We start from the raw sequence: 23,312 nt of genomic DNA on the forward strand, positions 1-23,312 counted from the left end.
AAGGTACAGTGTCCATGTTCTCACAGTGGCTCTTCTATAGGTGGGGGCTACATCAGTGGAGTATTGGGAACTTGCCCATTACTCACAACCCAACATTAGCGAGATGTCCCTCCTTTCCCTCCCTATCACTTATATCTTACATGTGTCTTTGTCAAGTTTTCTTGAACACAAGTCCTTGGTCATAAATGGTGTGTGTATGTGTGTGTAGGTTAGGACATCTTGAGAAGTGGGGTCTCTTCCACTTTTGAGTTCTAAGAATTGGACTCAGGTCATCAGGCTTGGTGATAGAGTACCCTTATTGGCTGAGCTATCTTGATGGCCCTTCCCCACCCCTACCCCTAGTTTTGGCATTACAGTGTTCAGATGAAGTCTTTGCATTTCACTGAGCATTTCAGTCTTCCGACTGATGTTGAAAAGCCACAGTGATTTTATTTTCCCTTGCAGCGCATAGGATTCAGCCCAAAGCCTTGTGGATGCTAGGCAAGGACTGTACCATTGAGCTTCTTCTCTAGCCCTCAGTGTTGTCTTTTTGAAGACTAAAATGCATTAAACTATATCAGGGCACTCTGTGAAACATTCTCTCTGCTGCCTTCAGCTCCTCTGCAATGTTATGTGTTCACCTTCATAATTGTATCTGCAGACACTGTTAACCTGATTCATGAAAGGCTGTAGTAGGCAGATGACATGTGATCAGCCTCTATCCCTCCAATTCCCACTCCTATCCCTGCTGTGTTCCAGGACCCAGAGAGTTACCAGGTGGCAGGGTCAGGCCTTTAGCAGTGACTCCTGGAAAGCTAAATCATGTGGCATTCTTCTCCTTTATGTAACCTGAATGGAACCTTTTCCCTCAGCCCATTGGGCCCCTCAGATCTCCATTTACTAACTCAGCAGGCTTGGCAGCCCTGGGTGGTATCTCTAAGCCCATCTCATCATCCTCTTGCCTCCAGGTGGGAGACTCCTCATCTACTATACACATGAAGGTGATAGCCAATCCATCCACTAGCCTGTAGTCAGCTTTTACTCTAGGCACTGGGGCTGCCCAGGTTGGGAAGATGAATAGAAAACACACTTGACACTGGTTCATAGCATGGGCAGTTAGACAGGTATGATGTATAGTCTCAGAACCAAGAATCAGAGGAATAGCAAGGGAAAGGATCAGAGAGCCAGGAGGGTGTTAGTTGAACAGATGAGAGGATAGGAAACTCCTAGGTCCTAGTTCAGCATAGTTAGCACCATCTAACTGGGTGATTCCTGTGGAAATATCATCTCTACTGCAACACTCCATGGACTTGAGGCCACTTCCCAGTTCTGCCTCAGGGATAGGGACCTAGAGAGAACAGTGAGTTACTGAGTTACAGAGCTCTGCAAAAACAAGGCATAGGTTCAAACACAGCCCCAAAGCAAAGTCATCTCCATGCTGGCTATGATTTCTCCAGGGATATGGATAGCCTTAAGCATATTTGGGAGGTCACTATCCATACTCCTTTGGTGAACCTGATGCAGAAAACCAAGTAGATTAAAGATATACTGATGAGGCCACAGGCATCATCTGTGAAAGATTAGCTCAGCTCTGGTAGCTTTTGAAGTCACATGTGGGGTGAGAGGAGATGGCTAAAGAGTGCCCTGAACAAAGCAGGCTGGACATTCAGGACTATGAGAGGTTCGTTTACTTCCCTTTCAGATATTTATGATTGGTCTGCTGTGTGCTCAGGAGGAAGGGACATAATTCATTTATATAGACAGGACCACATGTTTTCCACTTCTGATGACACTAACCCCAAGGTTCAGGTGGCAACATAGGACACAGAGCAGCTAGAATTGCTTCCCACCTGCAGCCAGGACAGTGAAGATGATACCAGTCACGGGATGCCTGTGGCATCACCTGCCAGAATTCTCCAGGCTAAAAACTGTTCTGCTGCCCACCTGTCTCTTCCCCGTTCTTTCCAGGACTGGCTTCTCGCTCCCCTGCTGTTTGTTCTCTCACCCTTTTTTCCCCTGAAGGGATCCTTGGAATGTGGCAGATGGGCATGGATGTCATCCTGTCCCTTTGCCTGCACTCTTTGCTACCCCACCCAGGAGTCTGACTCAAGGCTATTCCAAGTGAGGCCTGCATGGTGAGGTATTTTTATAAACCCCAGCTGATAGGAATCAGACAAGTGTGGGATGTGGAGGAGGCCCCTCACGTCTCATGGTCCCATTGGCTGGCCAGCCACAAGATTCTCTCTCCTGGGGCTGCTGGTGTCTTTTGTCACCATCTGATCAAGAGAGGTATAGCTCTTAACCTTGCTTACCCACTGGTATATGAACTTCCCACCTTCTCTTACCAGGAACTCCTCTTGGATTCCTGTCTCTCCACAGTGTTTCTGCCAGCCTCACTGGGTAGAAGCCTCAGCATTCCTGTCACTGTTGATTGGGTCTCTTCTCTTTTCTATCTCATCGTCTTTATGCTTGCAAGCCTACAAAGATTACTGCAGTAGTCTCTCCACTCATCTTCTGCTTCTAATTTTTTATCCTTTTTCCATTCCTCCTTCCCTTTATTCCTCTTTTTTTTTTCAGTGTGTATACGTATTGCATTGTGCGTGTGTTTGTGCATGATTTTTGAATGTGTGTGGATGCACATATGAATGGATGTAGGTACATGTGTGTGTGCGCATACATGTGGAGGTCCAAGGTTAACGTTGGGAATTGACCTTCATCACTCTTCCACCTTATTCACTGAGGCAAGGTCTTTTAATCAAATCCAGAGCTTTCCAATGTCTGGTCTTGCTAATCAGCTTGTCTTGGGGATCCCCTGTATACATAACACATAAATCTTAAAAAAAATCCTAGGTAGAATCCCTGGCAGAATACCATACCCACCCCCTAAAAAAATCTTCCATAATTCACTTCCAGCAGGCTCCCAAAATGGTGCACCAACATGGGCCAGCTATATCCACATAAAACCTGAGAGAGCTTGGAAAAAAAATTCTAGACACACACAAAAAACAGAGTTTAGCACAGATTCTTAGTAGCTGCATTTTTTTTTCCGGATGGGCTCTGTCTGCTGGCAGCAAGCAGGGGTGCTGAGGCTCCTTTAAGAGAGGTCTTCCTGACTCAGCATTGACAGCAAAAACTGTGTGGCTCCTTTAAGAAGGCTTTCTGGTTTGTGCTAGTTGAACGAACAGCTCTTCATAGATCACTTCCCCCCAAAAATGCTTCACCCAATAAAAAGCAGGAAGCAGTTTGGAGAGAACTATGCCCAATTTCCTGAATATTGTTTATAAATGTTTGTTTACTTTTAAAGGGGGATATGATATAGAGATGAACACTTTGCATTGGTATGAATCTTGGTTTATTAAGGCAAATTTAAGGTCTATATATATATATATATATATTTCTGCTCTTGATTAAAGTATTGTGTTTGTGAAGCTCATTTAAAAATGAATATATTGTTAAGAAATATAGGTTAATAGATAATCATTTATAATAGTTAAGCTTGTAGTCATGTTAGTTAGCTTTTCTAGGTATATAGAGATATATTTCAGATGGATAGTTAGTCTTTAAACCTTTCAAAGACTAACAGAATATAATATGGCATCTAAAATGTGTTAAAAACTTAGGATTTCAGCTGGACCGGGACTGAACGAGCGTGTGATCAAACCGGACTCTCTGAATGTGGCTGACAATTGGGGTTGACTGAGAAACCATTGATAAAGGCACTGGGATTTGTCTCTACTGCATGTACTGGCCTTTTGGGACCCAGTCTATTTGGATGCACAGCTCCCTAGGCCTGGATGTAGGGGGGAAGGCCTTGGACTTCCCACAGGGCAGGGTTCCCTGCCCTCTCTTAAGGAGGGAGGGGGGTAGGAAAGTGAGTGGGGGAGCAAGAGGGGAATGGAAGGAGAGGAGGAAGTGTAAATTTTTGAATGAAAAAAAAACCCCCAATTATCTATAATGGTTTAAGCTTACATGTATCGTTATTGGAGCAGGTACAGCATGGGTGCATCTATGTAGAGAAATTATGTAGATACATTTTTAAGGGACCCTTCTATTTAAAATGAAAAGCCTTGCAATGAATGCTTTTTTTGAACACATGTAAATTTCATAGAATAAAAATATGTCTAAAAAAAAAGAACTTAGGATTTTTCATGGCAATGAGACACATCTGTTCCTGGCAGCACCAATCTACTTCAAGAAGATGATGGGCATTGAAGAGGCTCCTTATGGAGTTTGTTAGTCATTTTGGCAAGAAACTGTTCTTGCCTGGACTGCTTGATATTATGCTGTATAAACTGGACATTCAGGAACCACAGAAGAATGACTGCTGAAGTTGCCTAAAGAAGGTGAGACAGTACTTCAGGGATCTTGCTTCATGAGAAAACTGCCAGACATTTTCCAGGGCACAGAAGAAAGCAACTGATGAACTTTGCCAGTACAAGGCATAAAAGATCTTCAAATTTCCTGCTTCATAGGAAAGTCTGCCAGATACTTTGGACTGTAGACTGAAGATAGGTGCCCACAATGTTACAGAAGAACTTTGGGTGACTGTCCAGGCAGCAAGATGTCTCTGTCAATTCCAGAATTTTGCAAGTTGCTTGCAATGCACTTTCTTTTAACTTAGGTAATATTATATCCTTCTGGGGTCTTTGATGGAGTTGAAGAATAGATAGTTATAGTTTTCCTTAGTTGCGATAAAAGATAAAGTAGTTATAAATATTGTAACTACAATTCTTGCTTGATAACTATTTTGTTTTATGCAGTTTTGCCATGTTAAAGTTAAAACCTTCCTTTTATTTATGCAGAAAAGGGAAAGTCATGTGTGATACCCCTCTGTATGCTGTGAATAGCATTGATTTAAAGAATCTGTTTTGGGCCTATTGCAGTTCAGAGTAGGGTAATGTAGGAATTCCAAGCAGATAGAGACTAAGACAAGACATATAGCCACAGAAGGAGAAAGACATCTCTGGGAGCTTGCTTGAACCTTGCCGTGTAGGCTACGACTTTGTGATGATGCACAGATTAATAGAGGTGGGTTAATTTAAGATACAAGAGCTAGCTAGCAATACGCTTAAGTGATTGGCCAAGAAGTGTTGTAATTAATACAGTTTGTATGTAGTTATTTTGGGTCTGGGCTGCTGGGACATTAACAAGCAGCCTCTGCCAATACAGGAATCTGAATTCCAGTTTTTTAGACAGAAGTTTCTGTCCTGCTTGTCATAGCCATTGAGTCCCAAAGAAACAGAGGCGTATATTGATTATAAACTGGTTGGCCTGTCACCTCAGGCTTATTATCAAGTAGCTCTTACAACTTAAATCAAACAATAATTCTTATCTATGTTTAGCCATGTGGCTTGGTACCTTTTCTTAGTAAGATATTTTCATCTCGCTTCCTCTGCTTCTGCATGTCGGCTGTGTCTCTGCCTTTCCTCTTCCCAGAATTCTCTTAGTTAGTTGTCCCACCTATACTTCTTGCCTGGCTATTGGCCAATCAGCATTTTATTAAACCAATACGAGTGACAAATCTTTACAGTGTACAAATGCATTATCCCAGAGCACAGTTCTTATGCTTTCACAACAAATACCTAACTGCTGAACTATGTCTCCAGCCTGTAGCTGCACCCCCCTTTTCTTTTCTTCTGTTTCTTACTGTCTTTATATTCGGGAAGTTTTGACTTCTCAAAGATGTCAAAGTGGAGGCTCCTGGCATACATAAGTCCTATGCCTGTGGTTCCTTTCCTGCATCTTCTATCCACACTCTGTCTGGTTATGTCTCAAACCAGTTTGGATGACTACTCTGCACTGGGGGCTGGTTTGTGTTATATGTTATTCTCTCTCTTCTAGAAGAGTCTGTAGAGTGATATGAAACAGATTGGCCTCCTCAGCTTTATTCATGCTTTCCCAGTGAATATTATGTGGTATGCCATTTTGACACATAAATGCCAGTGTGTGTGTATGTGTCTCTTTCTCTGTGTGTCTCTATGTGTGTTTTATGTGTGTGACTGTGTGTTTGTGCACACATGTTTGCATGCATATGGCCGCAACTATACTGGCTGTGCTGAAGAGTTGCTGGCTGTTTTGGATCCTTCCACTTGCACATATCTGAGGAGAAATGACTCATAACCTAGAAGATCAGCAAGGGAGGGCAGTGGGGCATTGTAGAGGGCCTGGGAGAACCAATCTTTTGGCATTTTTTATATGATAGTGTTTTCTATCAATCCCATAGGCCATGGGTTAAACAGGCTTGGATATTTTCCAAATATTTATAGTTTCTGCTTTCTAACTCTTTATCTTCAGCTAGATCACTCTGCGCTCTTTTACACCCTACCTTGCTGGACAGGGAGGCCCAGCGGTACTCATTAAAAAAGGCCTTTCCTCCTAGGACATAAACTTTCCCAGGGTGGCAGAGACTGCTTGGCAGAAAAAGTCAAGGAACCCTCCTAGCTGTTTCCTTGGATCTTATAAGATCCTTGCTGTGCAAATAATTGACCACTTAGTCACACTTAACTATTGAGACCAGCAGGTGATCTTTTCATTCTTGTTTTTACAAATGAGGCTCTGAAATTTTGCCTCAGTTGCCCACTTACGGGCCCTGCCTGGTTGTTCCCAGGTCCCAGTTGCTTCTCAGATCACTGTCAGTTTTAACCTGAGATTTGCTAATCCAGGCAAGCTGATTTTTTTTGCTGCCTGGTGGGTCTCCTGCCCAGGTCAGGCTCCATTTGCATGTAGGTCTCCAATTCTCTGCTTCCTAGCACTTCCTAGCACACCTGACTCATTTCTTCAAGCCTACATTTGGACACAGGAAGATGAGGTGGTGCTAGAAGTGAGTTGCTTTCTTGTCTGAGCTGGTATGAATTTGCCAAATCAAACATGTAATAAATGCCAAAAACCATTTTACACTGTTGCTTCTTAATGGACCAAGCCCATAATTTTCCATCGAAATGATTCCATTGCTCAAAAGTGACTCTGACACAGAAGCTGGCCACAGTATCCTCGTCACAGATTACATTTTATTTGAGCCAGAGTCACTGCAACTCTACGTAAGGAACATGCTACCTGATGGAAATCCTGCCAACAAACATTTTTAGCTGCCCATGTGGTGCAGAGTGCTTTCTGAAGGTTTTCTTTGTTTGGCTGAAAAAGAATGCTTGTTTTGTGAAGTCCCTGCTGGGTTTCACTGGCTTTGCCAGGAAACCATGAAATGAATCAAATCTCACCACAGCAAAAGCCGTTTGGGTTTCACAGATGCATTTGTAGGAACAATTGCAGATTCCTCCATAGACAGCTCACTTCTAGCATGTAATTTTGTGTGTGTATGTGTTTGTATATTCACATATGCACACTGATATAGATGTGGAGGCCAGGGGACATGCTTAGGAACCTCAGGAGCTCTTCTTTTTTTATTTTTATTTTTTTAGGTCAGGACCTCTCACTAGCTTGAAATTCATGGTTCAGGCTAGGTCAGTTGATCAGTGAGCTGCATTGATCCTCCTGTCTCTACCTCCCTAGTTTTGAGATCACAAATATATGCCACCCACATTCAGCATTTTTTTAAAAAATTTTTTCAGCATGAGTTTTTGGGATTGAACTATCTCCAGACTCTTAGCGTGTAATTTTTGATTAGAGCATGCATCAGGCCTAGTGGAAGAATTTGGGCAGTCTGGAAGGAATTTGGCTGGGTCTTCTGTCCAGGTCTATAATTTGGCTGGGCAAGAACATTCAAGCAGTAACTAGGCAGATGTTTAGTGTTCTTGTGTTCTCGAGTCAAGGATATTCACAGAGATAAGTGATGAAACTTGCAGTTTCCTACTCAGTGCCCATGTCAGAACTATAGGGGTGGCAATGATTTTGGGTGGTTTGGCAGTGACTGAATATATTATCCATTTGTTTTAATGTACGCTATAAGAAAGGAAATCACAACTACAGCATATATGTTACAGCTGAGAAAGGCTAAGTTGATAGGTATGAAGGGGTCTTCGTTAAAATCCAAAATAAAGAAAGATACCAAGTCAGAACCCTTTCAGACGGTTTAACAAGAGACAAGTTCTTAAGTCAGCCTCTCCTCATAGTGCGAACAAAGAGTTTGCTCTCACAAACTGAGAAGATTAGCTTGTTATTTGGCAGTGTGATCCTATGGGACCACCTTGTGTGTCATTACTAGCATCTTTCAATGTAGGACATGACCATAGTGTGATGGTTGTCACAGTTGTATATTTTGACTTTGAAGGTGGCTCATGTGTGATTGATATCTGTAAAAGATGTTCAAGTATGTCTCATGTAGGTAGGATCTTCACTTGTGTTATCATCTAATCGTCAAGAGGTCTTGGACCATCCCTACTGTGAGCTGAGTTGAGGAAACTGAGGCTCATAGATGTGACATGATTTTCCTGGTGTCATGTGATTATTACCTGAGAGAACTTGGATGGAAGTCGGACCAGCTTATTTCCTGATTCTAAACTCTTAACCACCATGCCACAAAGAAAGAATTGATTCTTTCTGTCCTAGAATATACTCCTGGCAAGCTTCTTGGGTGAAGTGACTGTGGGTAAATGGTAGGGTGTAGTGAGGGTTTATTGAGGCTAACATAGAATGTTATCTGAATGTAGACATGTGATGGTTTGAAATAAAATGACCCCCAAAGGGAGTAGCACTATTATTGGTAGGTGTGGCTTTGTTGGAATAAGTTCCCAAATAACCTCTTAGAGGCTGAATAGGCATTATAAATGCTTGGTCAATAGCCCAGGATTCTTACTAACTAGCTCTTATATTTAAAGTTAATCCATATTCCTTACTTACACTCTGCCACATGGAAGTATCTTTATTAACATGGTAAGTTCATCTCCTGTTCCCTCTGCATCTGGCTGGTGACTGTAGTCAGAAGCTGTTCGTTTGTTCCCAGCTGTTCAGACCCCTGAAATTACCACACGAGAACTATATTATTTGCAGTACTGTTTGGCCAATTGCTTAAGTGTATTTTTGGCTAACTCTTTTATTTTTTTTATTGATAAAAGGAGAATAAAGAAAAGAAAAAAAAACAAATTTCCACCTCCTCCCAGCCTCCCATTTCCCTCCCCCTCCTCCCACTCTTCTCCCCCTCCTCCCACTCTTCTCCCCCTCCTCCCACCCCTCTCTCCTTTCCCCCACTCCTCTCCCCCTCCCTCTCCAGTCCAAAGAGCAGTCAGGGTTCCCTGCCCTGTGGTAAGTCCTAGGTCCTCCCCCCTCCGTCCATATCTAGGAAGGTGAACATCCAGACTGGCTAGGCTCCCACCAAGCCAGCACATTGCGTAGGATCAAAACCGCGTGTTTGGCTAACTCTTATATCTTAAATTAACCCATTTCTATATATCGACATGTGGCTGTGGCTTACCAGCAAGGTTTCAGTGCTCTTTCTCCTGTGGGCGGCTACATGGCTTCTCTTTGACTCTGCCTACTCTCTCTCTGTATCTCTTTCAGTCTGGCTTTACTTTGATAAGCCATTGGCGGAAAGCAGCTTCGTTATTATCCAATAAAAGCAGCAATAAACAGAAGGACTTCCCATACCATTTCTCCTTTTCTCTTTAAATAAAAAAGACGACTTAACTTTAACATAGTAAAATTACATAATAACAAAATAGGTATCAAGCAGGAATTACAATTATAATATTAATATCTACTTTATCTTTTATCATAGCTAAGGAAAATTATAATTATAACTATCTATTCTTCAACTCCTCAAAGACCCCAGAAGGATATAATATTACCTAAGTTAAAAGGAAGTGCATTGTAAGCAACTTCCAAAACTCTAGAATTGACAGAGACATCTCGCTGCCTGGACAGTTGCTTCTGTACCATTGGGGCATCCATCTTTAGCCTACAGGCCCATAGTATCCAGCAAACTTTTCCATGAATCAGGAAATTTCAAAGACAGTTTCACCTATATTGCAGTTTGTTAGTCACTTTCTTCTGTGTCCTGCAGAATGCCTGGCAGACTCTTTCATGAAGCAGGGACCCTTCTTTAGGCAACTTCAGCAGTCATTTTTCTGTGGGTCTTGTATGTGTGCCACCTGCTGCTTATAAACCCCATTTAAGAGTTTGGTAGCAGGGCCTCTTAGAAGAGCCACCCAGTTGTTGCCACTAATGCTGAGTCAGGAAGCTGTGTCTCTTAAAGGAGCTGTGCTTCTGCTCACTGTCAGCAAACAGAGCCCCCTGGAGAAAAAGCAGTTTGTTGACAGAGTTTCTGTCCTGCCTGGTCTCATAGCCATTCAGTCCCAAAGAAACACATAGAAACTATATTAAGTACAAACTGTTTGGCCTATTAGCACAGGCTTATTATTAAGTAGCTTTTACAACTTAAATTAACCTATTTCTTGTCTGTGTTAGCCATGTGTCTTGGTACCTTTTATCAGCGAGGCATTCTCATCTTACTTCTCTGTATGGATGGTGACTACAGACTTAGCCTTTTGTCATTACAGAATTCTCTTAGTCTGGTCACCTCACCTATACTTCCTGCCTGGCTGCTGGCCAATCAGCATTTTATTAAAGCAATATGAGTGGCAAATATTTACAGGGTACAAGAGCATTATCCCACAGCAGCAGTTACTAAGAAGTTGAATTTGACTCCATTTTTGTGTGTTTAGAATTGCTTTTTTAAGCTTTGTTGGGTCTTATGTGGAAATTCAATTGGATGTTTTTTCCTGCCCACCTGTTCACAAATAACCATTCAGAAGCATATTTCAATTACAAAATGCTCAGCCAATAGCTTAGGCTTATTAACTAGCTCTTACATTTTAAGTTAACCCATATTCCTTATTTATACTCTGCCATGTGACAGTACCTTTATTAGATTGCACATTCATCTCCTGCTCCCCCTGCTTCTGGGTGGCGACTCCTGACTGAAGGCGTAAGTCATAAACAATGCCACACCAGTTTGGAATTATGATTAATAGGGTGGTATTTATTTAAAGGGGAAAAAAACTTACAGATCACCGTCCCAGACAACAGCCCTCTATGCAACCAGTAAGGGAGTCTAGTCACCGGCGGAGCAGGAAGTAAAGAGAGAGAGGAGAGGGAAGTGGCTGCTTTTTTAAAGGGAGAGAGACCACGCCCCAATGGGCTGGTATCTCAGCGGCTATAGGCTGGAGGAGTGGGAGGACCTCCCGCAACACCTGACTCTGCACTTCTTCTCATTATCCTTATTTGGTCACACCACCTATACTTCCTGCCTGGCTACTGGCAAACCAGTGTTTTATTAAATCAGTTCAAGTGACAAATCTGTACAGTGTACAAGAGGATTATTCTGCTGCACTCTTCTGTGTTAGTGGGAAGCCAGGCGCCTTTGTCTCTGCTCTATAGCATGTCTCCTGGTCTGACTTGGCTGTTTCAGCTCCAGCCACCACATTGTTTTAAGGAAGTATCAAAAAGGAAAAAAATAAAGAGGGTACCTTCATAGTTCTTTCAACACACAACCACTGTGAGAGTTTTTCTGGAAGTTGATCACCCATCTTTTCAGTTCACTGGCCACTTGATTGTTAGGGTGTCTGTCCACACAGGAATGTGAGTGTGGAAAACAAAAGTCCTGTCCGTAAAGTGCTTTTTGTGGAGTGGTTACTGAAGGACTCAGCAGTTAGGTGGAGAGAAAACGTTGCCTGGGAACTAGGGCTGGCTCCATTGAGCTCGTGTGTTGTGAGCCACCACGTTGGGCTGCCATATGTTGGGAGACATGTTTTGGGGGTGACTACTGCCATGATCCCAGCTTCAGTGGGCTTGTATGTCCAACAATAGGAGTGTGAGGATTACAGAGATAAGAAAGAATCACAGAGACATAGGATAGTAACGGAAGGCAACTCAGCTAATACTGAATGCTGGATTCTTCTGACTTCTGAGTTTGCCCCTGTTTAATTTTCCATATGCTTTTTTACCCCAATACAAAAAGGAGAAAGAAGGAAAAAGACTGCTGTAACAGGATACAAAGGACAACCAGAACAGTTACTTTCCCCAATACTTGAGACATCATTGATCTTGAGAAAGCATTCTGTTGTTTAGGCAGTGAACTCCCCCCCCCCCCCCTTGACCAAGTATCCTGAAGGCAGCAATTTCCTAGGTCAAACCTCCTAATTCAAAAAAGGAGCAGAAATATGATTGAATTCTCTGACCTTTGGTCAGGGTGGAGAGGATACACCTCTGTGGGCCATCTTAATGTCCAAAACACCAAGTAACTACACCCTAGGTCAGGGTGTGTGGCCACAGTGTTGTCAACAACTTTGAACAAGCGAAAACTCTCTGACCTTCAGAAAAGTTGGAATAGGCTTACATTTTTGGGCCTCTACACTCATGTGCCTGTTTTTGTTTCTTTAGGTGGGTTTTTGTGTTTAACTAGGGCATATAGCTATAGCCCACCATCCTCAGCCCCCTGAAAAGACCAGAGACACTCTTGGATCAAAATCAGTTCTGTTTCCCAGATGCCACCCTCTAGAGTAACACAACCAGGGCTTAGAGCCAGCCTCTCACCCCCACCCTGGGCCAGCTGCCACTTAGTCTCATAGAACCCTGTCTTGAGTGTGAGGGTACCCTGTGAAACCCAAGGCAAGTGTGGGACCTTGGCAGACCATCTTCTTTCTTCCTCTCCTCATGTACTGAGGCCAGGTTTCACTCTGTGCTTCCCATCCCTCAGGAGTGCATGCTGACTAGCTGCCAGCATTGCCAAGTTCAGAGGGTTCTTTTTTCTACCTCATGACAGAGTTCCTCCGTGTAGCCCTGAGTGTCCTCGAATTCAGAGATACACCAGCCTCTGCCTCTATGATCAAAGGCATGTATCATCACTGCCTGGCCAGAGAGTTCTTAAAATCAACTGATCCTCAGAACTGTCAGCCTTGTTCTGGGGACTGACTAGTCCATGTATCAAAGATTGCTCCTAGAAAGCCTTTCCTATAATGAAGAAATGCTCATTTTCACGGGGGTCTGAAATGAGCTCTTTCTACTTGGAGGGAGTCAGGATATTGATCTGTGGGAAGAATGCTAGGGGAAGCTTGGGAAGAAGCTCCTGAAGGGAGTAGTGGGTGGGAGTCACACACAGGTAGTCTCCTCCTGTGCTCTTTGTTCTGTGATTACCTCAGGGCATTTTGGTAAGGAGGCTGGAGAGATTTCTTGGCATTAGTCAAATGCTATTAATACATTAATTACAGCAGGTTCGTTTACCATTAAGACAGGTCCTGCAGAGCCTCCCTTTGGCATCTGTTGATGTTCTGCTTTAGAAATAGAAAGTCTGTTGTAGGAGGAGGGCCCGCTTGTTCGTCCTGGCCGCCTGACTAGCTTATACCCAAAATAATCTCACAGGAACTGTATTAATTAAATCACTGCTTAGCCCATTAATTCTAGCTTCTTATTGGTTAACTCTTACATCTTATTTTAACCCATCTCTATTAATCTGTGTTTCACCACGTGGCAGTGGCTTACCTGCTATAGTTTCAGCATGTCTTACTCTGACATTGGCCCCATGGTGTCTCTATCTCTGCCTGCCTTCTCCCAGCATTCAGTCCAGCTTTCCCCACCTACCTAAGTTCTGCCCTATCAACAGGCCAAGGCAGCTTCTTTATTCATTAACCAATAAAAGCAACACATAGACAGAAGGACCTCTCACACCTTAACTTTCTTGTGGTCAGCCCACCTTTATGTTGGATTTAGCAGATCCCGCCTGGCTCCTGGCAGTGAAGGTTAGGTGGTGATAGGGTGAGGGAGGTGTGACACACTTCAGAAAGCAGTCAGCGGGAACTGGGGAGATAGCACAGCTTGTAAAATGTTTGTTGCACAAGCGTAAGGACTTGAGTTCATCCCAAAACCCATGTATAAAAGCTGGGTGTGATGGCACATGTATAGTCCCAGCATCAGAAAGGCAGACACAGGCAGATAGATCTCTGGGGCACTCTGATCAGACAACCTTAGTTTCTTAGAGATTCGTGGATGCTGGGGTATTATGTTACCTGTTCTTGTCAGGGAATATCTATTTCTAGCAGTGGAATCTCTGTTTAGCATTAGTTTTAGATTAATGGTACTAATGTTCTTTCCTTCACATTACTTTTGTCCTAGAATAGTGGTTCTCAACCTTCCTAATGCTATGACCCCTTAATACAGTTTCTTATGTTATGGTGACCCCAACCATAAAATTATTTTGTTGCTACTTCATAACTGTAATTTTGCTACTGTTATTGTAATACAAATACCCGATAGGCAGATGGTCTTAGGTGATCCTTGAGAAAGGGTTGTTTGACCTTGGGATTGTGACCCACAGTTGGAGAGCCACTGCCTTAGAAATACCTGGTTTATGAGAAAACAAAATGGCAGCCACCCAGTCAAGAACAGTATTAGGTTGGAAGACGGAGATAGGAGTCACTTGTTTTCACTGAGGGTGGATCCCTGAGGCCAGGAAGCAGGGTTGACCAATCCCCTAACTTTCTGAGGAGCCGGGAGGGCAGAATGATCCTTTGTTTAGCCATGGACTGAGATTGTCTTGAGATGGTCACAGGACTTTTTTTGAAGAGGGAGCTATTGAGTAGAGTAGAATAATACGTTACTAATATACTTCACAAAGCCAACAGTATTTGTCTTGGTTAGAGTTTCTATAGCTACAATGAAACTCCATGACCAAAGAGGAAGTTGGGGAGGAAAGGGTTTGTTTGTCTAACACTTCCACATTGCTGTTCATCACTGAAGGAAGTCAAGGAGATAAACTCAGACAGTGATGGGTCCTGGAGGCAAGAGCTGATGCAGAGGCCATGGAGGGGTGCTGTTTATTGGCTTAATTTCTCTGGCTTGCTCAGCCTGCTTTGTTATAGAACCACCAGTCTAGGACTGGCACCACCTGGGCTGGGCCCTTCCGTATTGATCACTAATTGAGAAAATGTCTTACAGCTGTTTCTCATGGAAGCACTTCCTCAACTGAGGCTCCTTCCTCTCTGATGAATCTAGCTTGTGTAAAGTTGACACACAAAACCAACCAGTACAGTATTTATTAAACAACACTATCTGCCAGACCTAAGTTATGTACTGTAGATATGTTAGGGAACATTCCAGCTTCCAGTTAGTAATCTACATGATGGGAAGATATAAAACAGCCATTTGTCTTTGCAGAGTCTGTGGGTTGGGAGTTCAAACATATAGTCCAAATATTTAATTTTCCCTACATAGTGTTTGAAATCTCAGTTTTAAGATTATGTAGCCAAAAACTGAAAGTCTAATTGACTTGCATGTCTGATTGTTGGTAGACCTTCTATATTTTGCCATGTGTCCTAGGGTTCCCCTACAACATGGTTGTTGATTACAAAGGAGCATTCCAAGAGACAAAAACTAGACCTGCTTTGTGGCTTAGCCTCTGACGTCACAGGAATCACATTTACCATGTTCTGTTAGTTGGAGTAGTGATGAACCCCTAGTCAGATCCAAAGGGAGGGGACATCCCTTCTTAAAGAACACACACACACACACACACAAGTGTAAGAGAGGGTTAGAGATGGATCAATGGTTAAGAGTGAATAATGTTTCAGAGGATCCAATTTTGATTCCTGGCATCCATGTCAGGTGGTTCTTAACAACCAGTTACTCCAGTTCCGGGTGATCCAACACTTTCTCTGGCCTTCAGTGGTGCTGTACTCATGTGTACATATCAGTGCAGACAGATAGACAGACAGACAGACACACACACAAATGAAAAAAATTAAAAGAAATGTTAGAGAGACTTGAAAAACTGAGAAAGTATTAACAAAGAATGAAGTGTATTTGAATAAAAATAACTCAATTTTCAAAATGAAAATTTAACAAATTGAAGTAAAAACACGTTAAATAGAGGATTTATATTAGTATATGGAAAAATTAGGAAAGTGTAAATTGCATTAAAATAAATAAACTGAAATGTGTTATAATGCAGCTGAGATGTTTGAAAATAAAAATAACATGACACATAGAATGACAAGTGAGGACTGGTAAGATGGCTCAGCAGGTTAAGGGCCCCTACAAGTTATCCTTTAACCTTCACACATATGCTATGGCACCTGCACCCCTCTCCCATCAAAATATATAAGAAACAAGCAAGTAAACGTTAAAAAGTATGGAACTTCTGGTCAGGTCTACAGCAGAGCCTGTAGGGATATTTACCTTCTCATACAGAAACTCTTCTGAAGGTTGACAAAAGGTTACTTTACCAAAATTTTCTCCGCCAAGCTTCTCTTAAGTCACCTACAAATGCTGAGCTATCTGGTGGGTTCCTCACTGTCAGAGATAACAGAAAGCAACCATGCCCATCCAAGAATAGCATGTAGGTGAGGCCCAGGCTAGGGAAGGAAAAATTCCACATGGCCAGTCAGGTATGAAGGGACCAAGGCCACATAGAGCCTTCAGTCCATGTGGTAAAGTGATGCCAGACCCATCACCCTCTCACAGGTCAGAGACTGATCTAGAAGTGGTGTTTTCCCATTTTAAATGGCAGAGCAGGACTGGGTAAGACATAGTTATTTGACCATAAATACTGGTTAGCTCTGTTTATACTCCAAAGATAAATTGCCCAAAAGAAGACGATGTGGTCTGTGTCCTCTGCTGTGGAAGCTATTGATTTATTTCCTGGGCATATTTCATTGAGCTGGATCTAATTCAGTACAAGAGGACCTATGTCAAGTCTGCAGATTTGTCCCTTGGGAGTCAGAGGCTGAGATACCCATTATCAAGGTATCTCACAACAGTGTCTGGCTGTGCAATTTGGCACTTAAAGTCAGGGAGATACTTAGACAGGGTGTGGCTACTAATCTTGCCTGCTTTGCTGGCTGCCTCCAAAATCCTTTAGCCTTAGGGAAGGCATCAGTTTGGAGTCTTGTTGCCTTGGCCATATTGCAGAGATCTAAGTCCAGGTAACCATTAACCAACTGTGCGAGAATGGATGGGCAACACTAGATTTTGGATGAAATACCAAGACCTTTGCCTGAGCCAGGCTGGACAGCGTCTGTTGATCAATCCTGGCCCTCTAGGGAAAGCTTGTCCATCACACCCAGAGGAGAGGCCTCAGAGTAGTTCTTATTGAACACTGGGTATCACCACAGATGGCTCTTGTGATTATTTTTCATTGTCAACTGCATTTAGAATCCTCTAGGAAACACAACTCTGAGCATGTTTGTGAGGTTATTTCCAGAGAGGATGGAAGGGCTGCTCTGATTTGGGTAACACCATGCCATGTGCTAGGGTCTCTGTAAGGACAGAGTTGAGTACCAGCATTCATCTCTCTTTGTGACCAGCTGCCTCACTTGTCCACTTCCGTATTTTTGGACTATATCTCTTCTTAAACTCTGAACCCAGATATACCTGTTTTTTTCTTAGTTGTATTTTATTTGTTTTTTCTAAGTTTTTATTGATCCTTTTAAATGTGTGTAAGTCATAAAGCATTAGCAAAAACTTCTGCTTGCAGAACGGCCCTCTTGTCTGCCCATGTTCTTCCTTCTCATGTTTTTCCAACTGTAAACCAAATCATAGACGATGGTCCCTTTACTGGTCACATAGCTCTTAGTTTAATGAGCAGAATCAGACAGCCTGACTCCTCAGACTCTTCAAAGAACCTTGAGTTTTACCCGCAGAAGCAAAGTTTTTCATTCCCAGGGACGAAACACGTGTCTTAGGGGGAAGCCCCAGTCCCTACCTGTATAGGTAAAACAAGTGGCAGTTGCAATCACTGTTTTGATCTGGGCTGTCAAATTTTCTCCAGTTATTCAGGCATGTAGTTGGAGATTCTATAGCTACAGCCAGCTATTCGCTTGGAAAAATGCTGCTTTTATTTATTTGTGAAGACAGATTCTTACTATGTAACACTGTCTAACCTAGAAATTGCTATATACACTAGGCTGACTTGGACTTGGCAGTGATCCTCCTGCCTCTGCCTTTCAAATGGTTAAGATTATAGGTGTGCACCACCATGCCTGGCTCTTTAAATGACTTTTATCAAGAAAAACTAGTACTGTCTTGGATACTTTTTCCCAAGAATTGATTATTTTCCCTTTTTGTACAAAGGACCTCTTTGTAATCAGTTTTCTTTGGGTCATTAGCTCATAAAAAACTACACGGAGACTTATTATTATGAAAGCTTTGCCTGTAGCTTAAACTTATCCCACTAGCTCTTATAAATTAAATTAACCCATTTATATCAATCTATTTCTCCTCGTGACTTTTTACCTCTTTTCCATCTTGCACATTCTGTTTTCCCTCTGTGTTGTCCACATTCATCTTCTCTTCTCTCTCTGCCCAGAAGTCTTGCCTAGCCTCTTCCTGCCTAGCTATTGGCCATTCATCTCTTTATTAAACCAATCAGAATGTGCCTTGGCAAAGACATATCTTCACAGTGTGCAAAAAGATTATTCCACAATACCTCTTGGTGTGAGTACCTACAGAACAGTGAGTCTCTAAGTCATGGTGGGTGAGGGCAGGAACAGTATTTTGAGGCCCTCCTTGAGCACACATATCTGACTGTGACTGACGTGCTCTGCTTATCTCAACATTTGACTGTTGTCATAGGAACAGTAGCCCATTCTCTTTCGCCTGGGGTACTGTTCTGACTTGTGACCTTGGCCTTTTCTTTTATCAAGCATTTATTTATTTATTTATTTATTTGAGACAGGGTCTCACTATATAGCTCTGGCTGTCCTGGAACTTACTATATAGAACAGGCTGGGCTTGAACCCACAGAGATCTGCCTGTCTTTACCTCCCGAGAGCTGGGGTTAAAAGCATATGCCGTTACTCCTGGCTCTTATTTATTTTATGTCTGTTTGAATTCTTGTGCTTGCTGTGTTATATAAAGAGGTCAGAGAACAACATGTGGAGTCAATTCCTTCTATCCTATAGATTCTGGGGATCAAGCTTGGGTCATCTGGCTTGGCAACAAGTGCCTTTACTCCCTGTGCCATCTTGCCAGCCCTGACCTTGTGATTTGACTGGCATGTTCTAGGTCTTAAGTGAGAACAAAGACTGAACTGTGCCAACCTCTTGCCCAGCCTTCATGCTCCTCCCACACAACCTAGCCAATTAGTCCCACGTCCCCCTTTTGTCTGTTCCATGTGAAGTTGCACTAGCTCTTCCTCCACAGTTCTCTCAGGAAGTCGTAAGGGAGATAGCGTTAGCAAGCCCTGTTACAGACCTGGAAATAGGCCAAGTGATTTAACAGAGGTCATAACATTACTGTACGTGGTAGAGCTAAGTCTCACAGCTCACTCTTGTCCATATACCATCATGTCAGTCTGCTGGGGCTGCGCCAACAAAATGCCTCTTGCAGCTTAATCAACAGAAACTTACTGTCTAACTGCTCCAGAGATTGCAAGGCCAACATCAGGGTGTCTTTAGGAATGGTTTCTGGTGAAGCCTCTTCCTGACTTACTGTATCCTCACATGACCTTCCTTCTGACTCCCATTGTTAATTCCTCTTCTTATAAGAACACAAGGCCCACAGATTAGGGCCGCATCCTGATGACCTCAGATACTGTTAATCACCTCCCCAAAGTCTTATTATCTCCCAATATTATCACATTGAGAATTAAAGCTTTGATGGGAAGGACATAGTTTTAGTCCTTAACACATCCTGTGCCCTTTCACTGTTTTGGATGCTGTGATTGTACAAGGAGGTGTAATCAGAGAAGTTATTTAGAGAATTTTTTTATAGGAGCCCACAGGTGGGACTGAGGTAATCTAAGGCTTTCTGAAGGAGTTATGTGTGCATGCACACATACTAGAATGAGGATTGTGTCTACATTTAGGGGAATCTGGTTAATTTCAGGTCTGCTCCATCTGCTATCCACTAGTCAGTAACTCAGATGAACTGGAGCTGTTATTCCCGGAACTGACTTCTCCCCATGGATGGGGCAAAGGATCCTTGAGTCTCTGTCTAGCCTAGCAAAGCTAATTTAGGTTGATGTACCCAACCACGTAGCACTTCTGTGACTTAGTATGGAAGGGGATAGGATACCAGCTGGACGGGGAAATCAAGGACAGAAATTGAGGCGCTTTCCCTTAGCGATGTAATTCCATTTGTGGCCGGACTGTTCTGACTGTTCTGACCCGGGCTACTATGGAGAATTATTTTATTATTTTATTTTACAAAGATGACCTGAGTTGGGACAACATATCACCTGGAAATAAATTCACTTGTCTTCTCCACCCAGTGTCTTCCTCTTCTTCTCATCAGACTGGATAAGGATGTTGAAGGCAATGGACAGGCTGAGAACATTTCAATTTCTTCAGTGTTCTGTGTAATGAAGGTGATGTTCCTGGGACAGAGTTTTTGGTTCATACAACATGAGGGATAGATTCAAGCTTTGCAAATCACAGTGGGTTAACCTGACTAGTAACGGAAAGGAGTGCTGAGGGAGACTGAGGGAAGTCAAAGGAGGGTAAGAGACTGAGATCTATCTTCTTATTCTTTAGGCTTCAACCGCCATCAATTCATCTACCCCTTTACTCTCAAAGACCTGTCATGTTCAGGACTTTACTTTTAATCCTGGAGAAGGCAGCTATGAGAGCATAGGCCAGCACTCCACCCAAGTTCTAAGTCAAAGATGATAGAGAATTAATAAACAGTCAGATAGATTTCCCAAACCACCCATATTTAGTACCTCTGAGGATGTCACTTGTGACTAAAGTTGATCCTGGATGACCAGCTCAGCATTGTGTCTTGTGCCCTTGAGAACACAGCCAGGATGAGACACTCTTGCACAATTCTGGCTTCTTGGGAAAACAAAATTAGGTTCTTAGAACCAAGGTATTTAATTTATATTCTATACCCCAGAAGTAGTTCTGTTGACTTCAGAACCTCAAACTGTAACTCTCAAATGTCCTTCTAATGAAGATGGCCTAGGATACCTCCAGGAAGGAAAACTAAGTAGTATTCTATAAGGAAAAAAATGTCTAGCATTTCTACCATGTTGAGGTGAACAGTCTTCTGTGTAGTAGGAGGCTGCTTGTTCATCCCAGTCACCCAGAACCGAAATAACCATACAGAAACTGTATTAATTAAATCACTGTTTGGCCCACTAGCTCTAACTTCTTATTGGCTAACTCTTACATCTTAATTTAACCCATTTCCATTATTTTATATTTTACCATGAGGTTTGTGGCCTACCGGCAAGGTTCTGCCATGTCTGTCTCCGGTGGTGGCTGCATGGCTTCTCCGAGTCCACCTCCTTTCTTCCAGCATTCAGTTTAGTTTTCCCTGTCTCGCTCTACTCTACCCTATCACGGGCTCAAGACAGTTTATTAACCAGTGGTATTCACAGCATACAGAGGGGAATCCCACATCACTTCTGTAGTCAGACTTTTTCTGTCTCACCTGCCAGCTCCCAAATAGCCACATGGAGACTTCTTATTAATTATAAAAGCTTGGCCAATATCTTAGACTTGTTTCTTTTCTCTTTTTTAATTTTTAAAACAATCTTATTCTACATACCAAACCCAGTTTCCTCTCCCTCTCGTCCTCCCACTCCTCCCACTTTCTTTCCACCCTACCCCACCCCAGTCCCCATTCACTCCTCAGAGAGGGTGAGGCCTTCCATGGGGGAATCAACAAAATCTGTCACATCACTTGAGGCAGGACCAAAGCTCTTGCTCCTTTATCTAAGCGGAGTAAGGTATCCCTTCTTAGGGAATGGTCTCCAAAGAGCCAGTTCATGCCCTAGGGATAAATTCTAGTTCCACCGCTAGTGGTCCCATCAACTGCTCATGCCACACAACTGTCACTCTCGTTCAGAGGGCCTAGTTTGGTCTTATACTGGTTCCTCAGCTGTTATTCCAGGGTTAGTGAGTGCCTACTAGCTTGAATCAGCTGTTTCTGTGAGTATTTCCACCATGGTCTTGACCCCTTTGCTTGTAATTTATGGACTCTAGGAGTTTGGAGCAGTGCTTAGCTGTGGATCTCTGCATTTGCATCCATCAGTTACTGGGTGAAGGTTCTATGATCTCAATTAACGTAGTCATCAATCTGATTACAGGGGAGGAACCATTTATGTACACTATCTACTATTGATTGATTCTTCTTTGTGGTTTCCTGGGAGTTTTTCTAGTGCCTGGTTTCTCACTAACCCCACAATGGTTCTCTCTTTCAAGATATCTCTTTCCTTGCTCTCCCTCTCTGTCCTTTACCCAATTCAATCTTCTGGATCCCTCATGTTCTCCTCTCCTTCCCCCCTTTCCCCTCCCCACTCCCCTACCACTCTCCCCATTCCCTCCCATGCTGCTAATTTACTAAGGAGATCTTCTTAGACTTGTTTCTAACTAACTCTTGTAACTTAAATTAACCCATTTCTATTAATTTACTTTCTGCCTCATGACTTCATTACCTTTACTCTGTACTGCTTTCCTGCTTCCTCTGTCTCTGACTCTTTGTGACTCCACCCTTCTTCCCAGCATTCTCTCTGCCCCCAAAACCCTGCCTAGCTATTGGCATTCAGCTTTTTATTAAATTAATCATAGTGACACATATTCACATTATAAAAAAAGATTATTCCTCAACATTTCACATTTTTATCTAAATAAGACAAAAAAGTGTGGTTTTTTTTTGTTTACTTTTTTCTTTTTTGAGACTGGGTTTCTCTGTAGCTTTTGAGCCTGTCCTGGAACTAGGTCTCGTAGACCAGGCCGGTCTTGACCTCACAAAGATGCACCTGCCTCTGCCTCCTGAGTGCTGGGATTAAAGGTGTGTGCCACCACCACCCAGCTAGAAGGAAAGGTTTTAACTCTAGCAAAGTAAAACTGTAAACAATAAGAGCAAGTATCCGGTGAGAATTACAATGTCTAATCCATTTGTATTTGGCATAAAGTGTTGTACCTAGCTTACTTTGTATCATAGGTAAGTAAAACTGCAGCTATAACTGCTTAGTCTTCAACTCAGTCAAAGACCCCAGAGGGGATATACTGTTATCTGAGTAAACAGGAAGTGCAGTGCAAACCACTTCCACAACTAAAAGAAATAACAGAAACAACTGACTCTCTGGACAGTCACCTAAGTTTCTTCTGCAATGTTGGAGCATCCATCTTTGGCCTACAGGCATAGACTATCCGACAGACTTTTCTGTGAAACAGGAATTTTTGAAGGACTGTCCTACCTTATCTTGGCTAAGTTTGACAGTCCCATATAGCATATTGTCAGCAGTTGAGGCAAGGGTGGTTTCTTGCTCAAATGCCTAGCTTTTGCCATAAAGAAAGAAAACTCCATATGGAGATTCTTCACTGCCTATTTGCCTATTATCTTTTTTTTTATTAATAAATTGATTTGGCCAGGAGCAGATGTGTCTCACTGTCATGAATAGCCTTATGTCATTAAAACATTTTAAATACCATATTCTATAGGTC

General features: G+C 42.6%; 1 protein-coding gene and 1 non-coding gene across 3 annotated transcripts in view; one reads left to right on the top strand and one right to left on the bottom strand.

The window, feature by feature from the left end:
- The window catches only part of Grk5 (G protein-coupled receptor kinase 5), a 206,795-nt gene that overhangs the window by 96,742 nt on the left and 86,741 nt on the right, over positions 1-23,312 (top strand). The gene's annotated exons all lie outside the window — the stretch shown is intronic.
- LOC142851462 (small nucleolar RNA SNORA44) lies at positions 17,624-17,752 on the bottom strand. Its single transcript, XR_012910780.1, has one exon. It is a non-coding gene; the product is annotated as a small nucleolar RNA SNORA44 (small nucleolar RNA).

The sequence above is a fragment of the Microtus pennsylvanicus genome, chromosome 5, assembly GCF_037038515.1.
Source record: "Microtus pennsylvanicus isolate mMicPen1 chromosome 5, mMicPen1.hap1, whole genome shotgun sequence".
Classification (NCBI taxonomy): domain Eukaryota; kingdom Metazoa; phylum Chordata; class Mammalia; order Rodentia; family Cricetidae; genus Microtus; species Microtus pennsylvanicus.